Genomic DNA, 14,444 nt, shown 5'->3' with positions numbered 1-14,444 from the left:
TGCATGTAGCAGCTGTGCTGACTGGTTTTATAATCTGTAATCTCAGATTGCGCTTCTATTTTAATTTCAGCGTGCCTAAAGCACAGGATTCTTCTCAAGCGTTCTGACATGACTATTTGAAATCGAAAAGCGAGGTTCAGCCATTAAGTATTCTCATCTTCACTGAGATTTTCTTTCTGATGTGATGAAGTGAAATACTTTTTCCTGTCACCCGTAATTTCTACTTACTCCACCATCTTGCTTATGCAAACTTTTAAATAGGCTGTAGATGGAAGAGCATATCAAAATCTGTAGTACACATTTTGTCTGGCTTTGCATTATTGTTAAGTCAGCGAGGATCTAATGGAGTGCAGGGGGATGAGGAGACAAGATCCAATCAATAGACGCAAAAGGCAAATGAACTTGCATAAATTAGCACTCTAGTAGGAAAAGATACATGCGGGTTCACTTTCATCTTTCAGACGATACACATTATTGAAAGAGGTCTAACGGATACCACCCTGATTTATCGTTACCTTTTTTCAGGGGTGCAGAAAGTAGAAAATGCAAGGAACTTTGAGCACTGAGGTGACTTTTCTGAACCACTGAAATCAGATCAATGTATCAGATACAGTATGTAGACTCAGCACATTATGTCTGCATGGATGACACTACCCAGTGTTGCTCAGAGAAGTATAAACACTCACAGAGATCTCCAGAGGAAGGTTTGTTCCAAGACCAGAGTTTGTCTGGAGGAGCTAGTCTGATCCTGACATTCAGACATTTTCAGTGAACTCTACCTTTACGCCATATCCACGAAGGATATGGCAGGAGGAATTTGTGAGACGAACATCTTGGTGTCGAGGACCTGGGCAGTCACAGATCATCTGCCCTGCGACACCACCCAGTAAATGTCATTAACCGTCACTAGCTCGACTCTGTAAATTCTTGGGGAGTGACAGCAGTGTGCTCTGTTCCCCATTATACTGGTTATCCTCTGCATTGGGGGGGCTGTGGTAGCTCTGGTACAGTCAGAGGGCAGCAAGTGTCTGCACTACAGCTTCTTTCTAGTCTGAACAGTTAGCGGTGCCTAGGAATTTTCTCTCTTTCCTATTCCATCCACCTCTTTTGTTTATTGCTTCTGCCTATGGGAAAGGAGCTGGGTGTATAAAAGGCTGCCAAGAAACCTCAGGGTCTTTGCTAAAAGGCAGAAATCTCAGCCATGAATTTGCCATCTCACTTGGGCAACCTTCAGTCCAGCACAGAGACCTGCCTGTTTGTGCTGCCGGTTGATTTAATATGAGCCAATGAGAAATACCCTGGTGCTTCTCCAAAGAGCTCGCTTACAAACAGGGAGAAGTGGGATATCCTCTTTCATGATATTAGAGAATACTCTGGTGTGACGTAGGCACTTTTTAAGATATGTGTGAAATTTGTTGTCATTTACTTATTTATTTTTTACAGCACCTGGAGAACTTTTGCTTTTTGGGAAACCTTGTAGACATGTTATCTTAGGGAAAATACCATCTGTATTGTTGGAAGAGAAAGAAGAACTAACTTGGCAGTGTTGTTTTGCTCTCAATCCAGAAAACCAAAAAGAGTTTTAAAAAAAAACTGTCTGCTGAGTATCAGCATTTCTTATCTTTTTCTTTGCGTGTTTTAAAAATAGATCTTTCCTTAGGTCTCTTCCATTATTGTTGTTAACTGTAATCAGTACTTTATGGTTGTATTATATAGCTTTGTTTCATTAGGGCAATGAAAATGGTATTGAACAATAGCAATATAATGCAGGGAAACAGTTTGTAATTCAGCTGGAAATTGCTAATGCAGTAGACAGTCGATAATACAATCAGCTTGACTTTCCTAGGAAAACACAAGCTCAATTTCCTTTATTTTTCTCTCAAATTTTCTCATAGGGCGGGAGTGAGGGAAATGCTCCGAACAGCCCTGGAAAGCTGAATGCCCCTGGATAGAGAATTTCTTTATGCACTGAATTTTGAGTGGCATCCACAGGTCCAGAGAAGAGCTACTATTTAAGACTCAAATTCTCCCAGGAAATTTTTTTTTTGTAAGAGACTAGATAATTAACAATCCTGAAAGGAAACAGCTGGATGAGATGGTGCCTCGAAGTTCCTTCCACCAGCATGGTTCTCTAGTCTTGATGCAGAAGTAGGGTTCTTGTGAAATCATTATCAAATATCGAGTCCCAAGGGAAGACTTGGGGGCCCTTTCTTTACAAGCCTGTATCGGGCATGCTGTGTGCACTGAGGACTTTATAGTTACTGTAGGTTAAGACAAGTAAACACGCATGATATCTAGGACTGCAAAGGCAAGCCGCATGGTGTCTTTAAGGACTGGTGAGTTAGGATTCTGTGAATCTTGACTCTAGTAATTTGGTTGTGGTTGTTGTTGGGTCAAAACCAATAGTAGAAAGTTTTATGTGAGGGGAGTTCAGGGATTCAATAGTATACATAAATACTTAGCTGCAAATAGAATGCTGAGAATTCCATTTTTAATTCAATGAGTGCTTGGGGATGCTGGGTTGCAATTTACCATTAAGAAAAATGGGAGTGATGTGTCTCATTTTGAGTTGCCCTATAAATTTTTTCTAGTCATTAGAACCAACACAGTCTCCTCACGTGTGATAAGAATTTTTAAATGTCCTAATTGTCTAACAGAGAATAGCAGTATTTTACATTTCTATAGACTTCCACACATTTCTGACATCTTCACAGCTATTAATTATATCTTGAAGCCACCACCGTGACTTTAAAAATAAACAAAGCTAAATGTAATACCCTGCCAGGAAGTGCTGCTGTGCATAGGTAAGTTGATTGCTTCAGCTTTCACGCCAGGAACATGTATGTAAACTAAACCAAAAAAACCCAGAAACACTTCCCATAGTTTCTGCTTTTCAGTTCATTCTCTCCGGTGGGTTAGAACGGCTTGTGACTCCTTAGGATTCAAAACCCTGTTGAGGTGTGTGTAAGCTCCCAATCATGTGGCGAACACAGCTGCCGGTAAGAGCAGAAGGAAAGGGGCTTCTGCAGCCTGGACACCACCCGCCTTCCTCCAGCTCTGCATGGAGCACCGATGGGGCGTGTCCTCTTTGCCAGCCTCGCAGACGGTGCTTCCAGGCTGCCCGCCTGGCCAGCACGTGTCACATGTTACTTCCTCTAGTCATGCCCACACAACCATAGTAACCGGCACGTTTAGTTCAGTTAACGGTTGGATCCATTGAAGCGTCTTTGGGTAGGCTTCGGCTGTTGTGAATCTTTTCTCAGCTGCAGTATGCCTGAGACAGGAAATCTGAGACTCTACCAAAGTGAATTCCCTGTTTGCTTACACTTGTACTTCCTGGGGATAGGGTGAAAGGTATATTTTGTATTTGGCAGAATGGGAAAAATCCAAGCTCCCTTTCAAACACCAAATGGCTTATGATTTTAACTAAATACTTGGCCTGGACAGAGTAGGTGCCCAGATGTTGAATTAAAACATCAGTAAATGAATTGTCATATTTTGTGAATAAATTGATCAGTGTGATACAGCCACATTTATGTCTAGACTAGATACAGATTCTGTGCTAAGTTCCAGGCTCATTTGGGCTCATCAGGCTCCCGTAGGTTTCATACATGCCGGCTCCTCAACATTGAGTTTATAACTCAGTGTTAGCTCACAGTCTCCCTCTCTCGAACTTGAACAGTTGGAATGGACATGAAACGTTCCTGTGCATGTGGAAGGAACTTCGGGATTGGGGATTGTATGACTGAGTGCTGAGGAAAGCCAGTTGTGACCCTGTCCTCTCAAGGCTCAGGGTGCTGAGTTGTCACCCAGCCTGGAGGGCCTGTTATCTTGCTTTCATTTCATCATCTTTGTGCCCTGGCCTTAACCAGCCCCCAGAAATCTCCAGTCCCCACAAGTGGCTCATGCAGAGCTTGTCTCAGGACCAAAAATTCTGAAAGTTCAAGAGGAGGGTCATGTGTGTTTGCTTTGAACTTCAGCTCTTTTCCAGGGTAGACATTCTGAAAGTAGAGCTTACTAAAATGAAAGGAGAAGGGGGAAAAGGCAACTCTGTTCTCTGTCACTGAAACAGACAAGCATTTAAGTAGGCAGAGAGATTATAGCACTTGAGAATTCCCTAAAGTGCTTGGATTTATTCCTGAGAAATAAATGGTGAATTGTTTATTTCTTTCTCCCCCTTATGCTTCCTTGGGATGGAGCAATTAGTTTCTTATTTTTTATGATTGTATTATTCTTGCATATATCTTTCTGTGGTCCAGGCTATAAAAGTAAATAGAGGATCCAGCTGTATGAATGAATATCCTTTTAATGAGTGTGGGGAGGAAATAATAATACTAAGTAGTGCAAAACCATTTTTATGTGATGAACCCAAGTACCTTTGCTCCTGACTCTCCAGTCTTGAGCCACAGGCCACCAGTAAATGTGTGCATAAAATGACAGTTTTATGGATTCTGGTGTTAACGAGGGTACCTCGCGGTCTGTTTTGTCCCCAGAATGCACTTAATCTGGTTTTTGAAAGGCGGTGGCATATTCTGTTTTAATTTCCAGGGTCAAGGAAGGGTAGAATGGAGTGTGTGACTTTTCTGTAACACCCTTCATTCTGTCTCTGGGCGAAAGCCTTGCTGAAACAGTGAGATAACCAGTTGCTGGGCGATAATACAGTCATTTTCGTGGTGCCATGAGTTAATCTCAGAGGTGGAGCGACCCTTACTTAGGAATACACTGTGCCTTCTCCCCTCAGAGCAGCCACTTGCCCGGAACAGCAGATGGGTATTGAGGGTCTCCCCCTGCAGGGTCTCGTTTGTGGAGGTGCCGATAGTGACTCAGCTCCTCTCTCTTCCCTCCCTTTCTCCCTTCCCTCCTGGCATTGCTGCCTTGTTGTTGTTTGGTAATTCTTTGTATCTCTGAAGTCCCTGGCAGTGATGTAATTCAGTAGCACCTAGCCCCAACTCTACCATTAATTAACTTCTAGATTGTATTAGTCTGCTCAGACTGCCGTGACAAAATAACATAGGCTTGTTGGCTTAAGCAACAGAAAATTATTTTCTCACAATTCTGGAGGCTAGAAGTCCCAACCCAAGGTTCAGCAGGGTCAGTTCCTGGTGAGAGCTCTCTTCCTGGCTTGCAGAGGCATGTGAAGGGAGAGAAGGGAGAGGGCACACTTCCTGGTGTCTCTTCCTTGAAGAACACTAATCCTATTGGATCAGGGGCACACCCTTATGACCTCATTTAACTTTAATTACTTCCATATCTATCTTCCAACACCATCACACTGGGGGTTGGGGCATCAGCATATGAATTGAGGGGCAAACAGTCTGTAACACTCCCCAAATGATAGAAGAAAAAAAATCCTAAAATAGAGAATCGTAACATGAACTTCGTAGCAGTTTGTAAACTTTCACCTGACACTCTGCTTCATCCACCAACGGTGGCCCATGTAAACACACTCTAATGATTGTATCCAGGGAGAGTGTGAGAGGTCCCAGGATAAAGCCAAGTAAAGAATCACAAATACCTGTTGGCCATCCCACCTCCCAACAGTAGAGGGATGGAAGGGGAGATTTAGAACCCCCCAAAATGCCCAAGAACCCCCCAAAATGCCCAAGGACAAAGGATGGGTTCTGGCCTTTTTCTACAAAGATTTGGCTGACTATTTGGTAGCTTGGAGGTGATGAGAAAGTTGCTTTCCTCTCGTGACCCTGGCTTGAGGAATCAAAGCTGGATGTCCTGACAGGAGGGGCACAGTCTGTATTGCCCGTGAGTCCCACGAACTGGAGCAAACCCTGGGCATATCCCAGCCTGGTCTAGGCCTGACCCGAGCAGAAGGGAGCCTCTGCACCGAGAGATTCGTGGGATTGCCACCTTGCAGTTGCTGGGACACAGCTCGGAGCAGAACAGTGGTTGGCAGAGGCTGAAAGGGAGCCTTGGGTGTTCCTGCCAGTGTGATAGGCAGTTGCAGGATTTTGTGAAGCAGTCTGATGAACCCTCTCAAATAGAGGCACCTAATGCTGCTCAGCTGTGTAATTGAGATGGAAATGGGCCAATGAGAGGCGGCAGTTTATGCTTAACCTTTTGGGAGTCTTGTTCCAGGAGACTGTGTGTAGAGGGGAGAAAAGAGGCATTACAAATAATAAGCTTCTCCGCCTGATTTGTAATGAATTAGTAATAAATGGCCTACCGCTCTCCGAAAGTCTGACGATTACAGAGTGGCTCCAACTAAGTGCACGGGACCACATCTTATTTTGATCAGCTGTAGCATAGCAAAGACATGTAATTATCATAATCTAACAATTAGCCTGGCATCACTTTCCAGTGTTTAATTACCCCGATAAATGGTAATTGAATAGAGGACTTAATGACAAGAGAGAAACTTTCATTCTGCCTTAGGTGCTTAAGTTGTCTACTCGGCTAGGCATAATTTTCGAGCGTTGCTGGAACAACAGTCCTGATGATCATTTTCCTTTCTGCAGTCTGCCATTATTTTGCTTCCTGAGCTTGACCTTTGTTTGTAATATGATTTAGCTCTTCTAAAAATTGGATGCTGGGACCCAGAACACAGAAGGAGATGATTGGGTGCTTTGCCCAGTTTTTCTGTTCTTAAGCATTGCTTCTAATTACCTTCAGCTACACTTCCCCTTCTGGGACGTCTCTCAAGTCACCACTGTGTGCAGACACCATGCCACGTGGCGGGGATGCAGCGATGCGCAGACCCGCACTACCTCGGGGGAGCTCTCTGTGTGGGGGACGGAGGTCTACACAAAAATGCTGTGACACCCCTAGTGCCGGTCATGCGCTCCCAGTGCAGTCTGAGTTTTCGCCTATATCTTTGCATTTACCTTGAATGAATTCAGTACGTTCTATGACTCCACCCACCAGCTCATTTCTCACGACTCCGGATCTCTGCCCTCTCACCATGGCCTCATTCCTGGTTCCAGATTTGTATCGCAGCTGCTCACAAGGCCCTAACCAAACCAAGTAAAAGTAATGCCTTGCCGCCTGCCAGTTTGCACAGGAGCAGCAGCAACGTCTGCTTTCCGTCCTAAAGCTTGTAGGAAACCTGCTGTCACTGCTGTGCCCTCGTGGTGCCAGACATTTGCTTCCCCTTGTCCACGAAGATCAAACGTAACAGGAACCCATCAGTAGCGATACCCTTTCTTCCAGCTTGTTGTTCGTCTAACAATAAACTAGTAGAGATTAGTTCCATGCCACACAGACCTCGGACACCCCACCCCAGTTTTGGGAAAGTCAGGGCCAGATTTCAGACCTATGTGGTAATGATTCCAATGGGTTATCATCAAGCCAGAATACCAAATATTCATTTTACTGCTCGTACATCCGTTCTCGAGAACTACGAAGTCGTTATGTGAGTTGGTTAATAGGAAGGACATTTACCATAGCTCTTTGGCTATTCTTAATTTTGAAACTGGGAATAGCCTGAATTCTGCTGGGTGACTCCATCCCCACAGGATACAAAGGGCTAGATGTATGTGAGCAGTTTGTCAGGTGGCAGTTTGTTTGATTGACTCCCACATCCCCTGAACGGAATTAATTTGTTTAATCCTGTTCTCCCAGGACCGTGGCTGGGTAACCTGTTCACTGATTTCCCACGCCTGCTTTTGGATCTGTGTGTGTGTATGTGGCAGGTGCTCTTCTCCTGTGCTTGACATGATGCAAAAATCTGGAGAACTTAGGGCACAGAGGAGAGCTTTGTCGGGGAGCTCCTTGCCAGCAGGAGTCAAGAAAGAGGCTGGTTTGAGTCATGGAAGTGACCTGTGTTAGGACGCACTGATTGCCAGGCGATAATTCTTTATTTTATTTTAATCCCTTTTTGAAAACCGTTTGCAGTGGTCTGTGCTGTGTCGGGTCTGTCGAACTCTGCCTGGTTAATTCTTTGGCTGATTTAGCCTGTTGACGTTGACACATTCTTACTCCGTGCCCGAGGCCTCTTTGGGGGCTTAGAAGCAATTAGACTGTCACCCAAAGCTCCCAGTCCCTTCCTGAAGGAAAGTCTTGTTTAGGCCCTGCCAATTTAATGCTTTGTTTCCTTTGGAGCTCCTCAGTCAAGCTAATAAAATAAACTGCAAATGAGTTAAAACACTGGAGGAGAGAACCTTTTGTGGGCCTCGTGTTTAAAACAGGTACTACTCCTGGGAGACACTGGTTCTAAAAAGTCATTCAGCCTGATGTGACTTGTACTAGAAGAGCCACAAGCGCAAGCTATTTGAGATGTCTATCCATCTATTTGATATGAGTAGTTAGTGTTAATTGAGGATTTTAAACCACTTGCTTTTAAAGCACATGCTCTCACACACGCACAGAAAATAAAAAAGGACAGGCTAGTATGCTAAATAAATTCTCAGTATCTGGCCAAGTAAATTATGTCTTACTCCCAGCTTCCACAGTTACTGAATTTAAGGCAGGGCTCTCATGCTGCAGAATTTGTAATTACTAAAACATTTATTTCCTTTCTTCCAGCTTGCATGTATAAGAGCTTGATTGGAATTTTTATTAATGGGTACGCAGAGCACCAACTCTGGGTTCTGAATATTTTGTCAGAGTGTGCACTGCAGCCTAACAGCATTTCAAGTGCGAAAGAAAATGTAGAAAACCTCTCTGCAGTGCATTTTGGGTAGATTTTTTTTTTAACTTGTAAATCTTCACTTCTGTGGGATACCTCATTCAGCCTTAACAACTGGCCTGGTAACAGCAAAATTGTCTATGACTCTGATTGACTCAGAACTGAAAATGAAGTTCAATTAGCCATACATTTGAAAGGTTGACACGTTTCAGCCTGTGAGACAGAAGGAACATTTAAATCCGCCAAACAAATCTTTCTTCGGCCCCCAGTAGTGCTAATATGATCTATCTTCCCCAAGTTTGCTTTGCTGTTTGTATTTCTTGCTTTAACCTCTGCAGAAAAACAAAACCAAAAAAAGAGCATCTTCAGATTTAGGATCCGAAAGCCATAAGGCTTGCATTCTGTGCTGAAAGGAGTAACAGGAGACAAGAAGAGACGTGTTATGCAACAGAGCCTGCCGTCCTGCCCATCTCCTCACAAAACATATTTATAAACCAAATCTCCTGTCTGTTGCTGGGCCCATTACATCCTTCAGGACAGATGAGAAATTCTTCTGGTTAAAAAGAGACATCATATTCCGAAATTAGCCTTTAAATCCATAATAGAATTGAAAGACTGTGCAGCCAAGACATGTTCACTCTAGATTTAGTTTAAAATTTGGGAGGAACCCTGAGCTGATAAATTTGCTTAATCTTTGACCATAAATCATATCCTTCTTTTCCATTTCAATTTCAGACTGTAATATATTAAGTTGCCTTGTAATTAAAGAAGTGACACTGTAGTTCTGTTCAAATAGGAATATTAAAACAATCACCTCTTTGACAGATTAAAATACATTTAAAACGTAATAATCAACTATCCAGCTCATGAGAAATAACATTTTCATTATTGAATCCTTTAAAACATTACATGAAAGGGGGATAAAAGTGTCTCACAGCTTCCTAACCTCTAATCACTACTCCGTCTCCTTTCAGTAACGCAATTTCTATATTTATGGAGAGAAGAAATTTCACTCAGGAACTGCTTGATAAAATACCTCAGTACATATTTCCCTGGAAGCAGGCTCTCTGCTGTGCCAGCAACATATGCTAAAGGCCAATTTAGAACGATTTAAATAGGCACCGTACCCTTCCTTTTCCAGCTACTCAAATGAAATGCATTTTGGCTTTTGCCAATGAGGATGGAATGAGAGGAGGAAGACTGCAGGGAAAAGTGGCTAAAGATGAGCTCAGACAAAGATGCTAATGGTGCTGGTGGTGGTGCTTCTCTGCAGCCTGAAATCCAAGGCACTGCCTGTGTGTCCTGTGGCCTCAGCCTCCCAGCTGTCAGTGTCCACAACCCAAGACCATATGGCAGTAGAGGAGGAAGTAAGGTCAATGAAATGAAAGCCATCCATTGAGACAGAAGGCTAGGTGATGTCTCCTTGCCCTGGCAAAGAGGAGCCAAGGTCAGAGTGAGTTGAGAACTTCTGCTTGAGGTGAAGGGCTGAAGTATTCAAGTACTAGATGTCCCCAGTGGAGGGACTCAAGTTTGGAAATAAAGTATTGAGTTAGGAGGGGCAAAGTCTTTTGGTTCCGGTTAACTCTAATCTTGAAACAACATTTTGGTTCCTATCTCAGTAGAAACTTGGGGAGGGGGGTGCATTGTTGATAACTCAATGAGAAGAGAGACTGTTGACTCTTAACCTCACTTCTGTTCTTGTTATTTCGTTTGAATTCTGAGACTCAAGTCATGATTCACTTTATCCAGACAGGTGAAATACAGAGAGAGATATTAATAATGGTTTTAAATTTATAATAAAAACGGTATTTGGCTGTGGAATGTCACGAGGTCAACACTGAAGACTGAGGCACACACACAGTCTGCATGTTGACTTTCTAGCTCACATCCCACCTTCAGCTGTCACTTTTGCTATCAGTAGCCCCGAAGTGTGCCTTTTATCCAACCCTCCAGGGAGCCTCTGGGTCATCAAAAACAATCAAGTGTATAATTCATTTGGGGTAGTTGTGTTGATTACAAAGAACTAGTTGCTGTGCTGAATTTTATTCTTCTTAATCAACTAAAATGACCCTTTTATAATATACATGACATTCTGAACCAGTCTCCTGCCAAATGTTGATAAATGTATACAGTGTGTTCTTGCCATAAAAGAGTATATATAGACTATTACATATTGTGTGGAACATTGGCCTGAGTAACTGTTGCAACCCAGTGGAGAACAAGGGCCATCACTCGATGCATATGAGGTGTTTCCTGGCACTTGAGACTTGTATTGTGAGAACACAGGCAAGGCAGTAATCATTTTACTCCAACACAGTCACTTTTCTAAGTGTGGTAGCCATGCATGCTTTTACATTGTAAACCACTGTGATAATTTAGTAGAGATTGTGTTGTAATTATTGTTGGCTTGTTGGTATGCAGCCAGAAATTCTTACAGTTCATAATATGCAGTGGTTTCAGAGAGGTAGAGAACCATGGAGAGAATGGACGGAATTAAAGATAAAGAATAAAGAGGACACATTTACAAGAACATTTCCCAAGAAATGGACAAGTGTGGTAAAGCAGTGGTGAGCTACCCATGACATTTGTAAATATTGGCATGTGGAATCACTCTTCTTAGAGGTGAATTTGCTCACTTAATATGAGCTAAAGTTCATGGAAGCAGTTTCCTGATGGTAAAAAAATCCTTTTATGTGAATGGCTACTGAGCCTAACAGTACTTCTTTATCCCGTGAAAGTCTGGAATGAAGGTCATGAGTCAGGGAGCTAACCCTGGGATCTGAGGCTTCTTCTAAACGCTGATGCACCCTTCAGTTTTCTGGGCAGGAGTTTTGGATCACCCTAGTGGGGAGGAGAGCAGGGCTGAAGCCCTTGCAGCAGCAGGCTTTCCTAGAAGATCACTGTAAACAGGATGGGGGGATTACAACCGGGAAAGCTTTGAGCCATCATGGTTAGGGGGAAAGAGTATATGCTTCAGAATCATATCAGACTGGGGTTAAAAATCCTGACTCTGCTGCTTATTTCCTGTAGGAAAACAGTTGAACTGAGAGGGTAACAATTTCTCTGAATGTCATTTCCTCATTGATGAAATGAAACTAATTATAACTACCCAAGAAGGATTTTATGCAGCAGTATATATAAAGCCATAGCATAGCAGATCCTGGACTTGGCAGATATTTGTTGCATCAGTGAAGGAAGGAGAGAACTGAAACCCCACCAAAAATGAGAATTGATGGGGAGGGATAGCTTCGTGGTAGAGTATGTGCCTAGGAAGCACAAGGTCCTGGGTTCAATCCCCAGTGCCTCCATATAAATAAATAAATAAAAACCTAATTAGCTCCTCCCCTAAAAATGTATACAGTGCTATATGTCAATTATATCTCAATAAAATTGGAAGGAAAAGAGTTTTTAAATGAGAATCATCCCTCTGGGGGAATATACAGCAGACCTAAGAACCTGACTTTAGTAATTAAATCTCAGTTCTGAGGTGAGACTGCTTGAGTTTGAATTCTGCCTCCACCTTTTACTAGTCGTGTAACATGGGGCACGTTGCTTGACTTCTTAATCTCAATTTCCTCATCTTTATCCGGGGGTACTAAGAGTGTCCTGTGGGACTGAGATGGAGATTAAATTGAGGTAATGAATGTAATATAAGAACCACTCAATAATATTAGCCATATATATGTACGTCTTCACAGTAAGGCCAGAAAAGAATGGTTCAGTGCTACTTTGTAGCCAGGGAGCATAATTTGGGATAGTCTTAGAATATCTAACCCTGAACCTTTCTTTGGATTGTCCTTGGCTACACTATACAGACACCTTTTATGAGCTCCAATTCATCATTGTTTTTACGTTTACACTGTCCAGGCTTTGAAATGTACATTAGTAAACTTACTCAAGTTAAATATCTGAAACAGAGTGTAAGTTGATTCTCCAGTAAATCATCACTATTTGTCATATGGATAGAAGGGTATAAGTACTAATTGCTAGTGCAATCTGATGTTTTAAAATCGGCTCCTCAGTGATCCATTTACCACCACACACAGTAAAGCATCACCAGAAAAGGTAACTAACTAGCCAACACAGTGTAAAACGGGTCTTCAGGCTCCTGGTTTGCTTTATTAAAATTACAGCAACATTAACAGGGATAAAAGTAGAGGTGCCAAAAACTATGACAGTTCGTAAAATAAAGCAATAACAGAACGGGACTGGACAGCGGCAGTTTTTTTATTTTCACTTTTAAGCAGCATCAAGTGCTGGAAGGAGCTAAAATGAGTGACATTTGGGAAAAGGAAAAACTTCCCCCTTGAATGTCTTTAAAATCTATAATAATAATATAATAATACAAAGTGCATCTGGGCACTGGCTTCTGCTGCAGTCCTTGTCTGGCTCTCATCCAGAGCTGTCAGCCCCTCCGAGTGCCGATGATTCATACCCCAGCACCCTTTTATCTGAACGTCGCAGTGTCTTTTCTTTGTACTTTGGCAGCGATGTTACCTTGATGTTCAGAAATCTTTTAAAAGCAACACAGGCTTTCCTTGCATCTTGACAAATCGTTGTCTGCCAGTAATGAAGAAAAAGCAAACCCGATTTCGTGATCATTGTAAATAGAGAAAATAAATACTTCCAAGGGTTTTTTGTTTTTACAAATGGTTATGTATTTTGAGATCCTCAAAGTGAAAAGTGATCTGATCATCTTTTGTTATTTCTCTTGCATAAATCAGCACGCAGCTTTTGAAAAGCACGGGGCAAGTGGAATTTCTGGGGATCATTTGCTATTTGAGGATAGAATTTAGGATTTTTATGTGATTTCCTTTCTTCTGAGATTTCTAAAAAGGGAAACATAGGGATTATTTTTGTTTCTGTTGTAGGCTCTTACTGCTGTTGTTTAAAAATTAATATCTTGTTAATTACTAATTTTAATTTTAAGTGCTTTACTGTATCCTGATCACAGTAACAGTGCTTTACAGGCATGTATATTTTTTTATACATTTCCTCCTCTGAGGCTTGAAGCAGCCGTGTGAGGTCGGCAAGGAAGATTCTCATTATCATTCCACTTTACACCTTAGGAAACTGAGGCTCAGGAGACTTATGACTCTTCTACTCAACCAGCAGCAGATCGAGTCCTTAAATCTAGGTCTACTCTGTCAAAATCAGTAGTACTTCCACTGTTATCATGGTTTATTTCAGAAGGGAGTCTTGGCTTGGTCAATGAATATTTAGTATCCAGAGCAAAAGCAGTAGCACTTCTTCTGCTGGGCTGATTATTGGTCACAACCTGTCAGGGGTCTTTGTGATGTTTGGGTGCTACATTTTAAGGGGAACTAGGAAACTAGAATGATGAGGAGAGCCTGACACTGTACCAGAAATAACCAAAGGGAATCAGGATTTTCAAGTCTGGAGAAAGGAGGCTAAGCCAAGAGACACAGCTGACATGTCCACATGTTTTATGGGCTACCTGGTAGAAGAGGAATTAGATTTGCTCTTTGTAATTTGAAGCAGCAGAAGTAGGATCACTGGATGGGAATTACACAGAAGCAGATTGATGCTCGGTATAAGAAGAAACTTGCTAACATTTAGAGATGTCCAAAAATGGAATAGACTAGCTCACTGTCACTGGGAAGTGTTCTCGCTGAGGCTGTCTGACTTGAAAATTATATGACTTTATGGGCGTCGTATTTCAGCACTAACATAGTTTTATCTTGACCTTTCTAAGGACTCAGAAGAATTTCCTCACCAGCTAAAAACAAAGGGATTTTGTCAGCTTTTCCACCCTGATTTTAGGAAGTTGTGTATGTAACAATTCCTGTTTCACACATCACTGGGTCCTGGGAAAAACTGTTCTGTGGACAGGGGAAAAAGCACA

At 42.3% G+C, this 14,444-nt stretch overlaps 1 protein-coding gene and 1 non-coding gene across 3 annotated transcripts in view; both read left to right on the top strand.

Annotated features, from left to right (window-relative positions):
• EFNA5 (ephrin A5) overlaps positions 1–14,444 on the top strand; it is a 269,595-nt gene that overhangs the window by 207,554 nt on the left and 47,597 nt on the right. The window lies entirely within an intron of this gene.
• TRNAP-AGG (transfer RNA proline (anticodon AGG)) lies at positions 11,815–11,886 on the top strand. The gene has a single exon. It is a non-coding gene; the product is annotated as a tRNA-Pro (tRNA).

The sequence above is a fragment of the Camelus bactrianus genome, chromosome 3 (genome assembly GCF_048773025.1).
Source record: "Camelus bactrianus isolate YW-2024 breed Bactrian camel chromosome 3, ASM4877302v1, whole genome shotgun sequence".
In the NCBI taxonomy this organism is placed as follows: domain Eukaryota; kingdom Metazoa; phylum Chordata; class Mammalia; order Artiodactyla; family Camelidae; genus Camelus; species Camelus bactrianus.
This window is presented reverse-complemented; position numbering and strand designations above follow the sequence as displayed.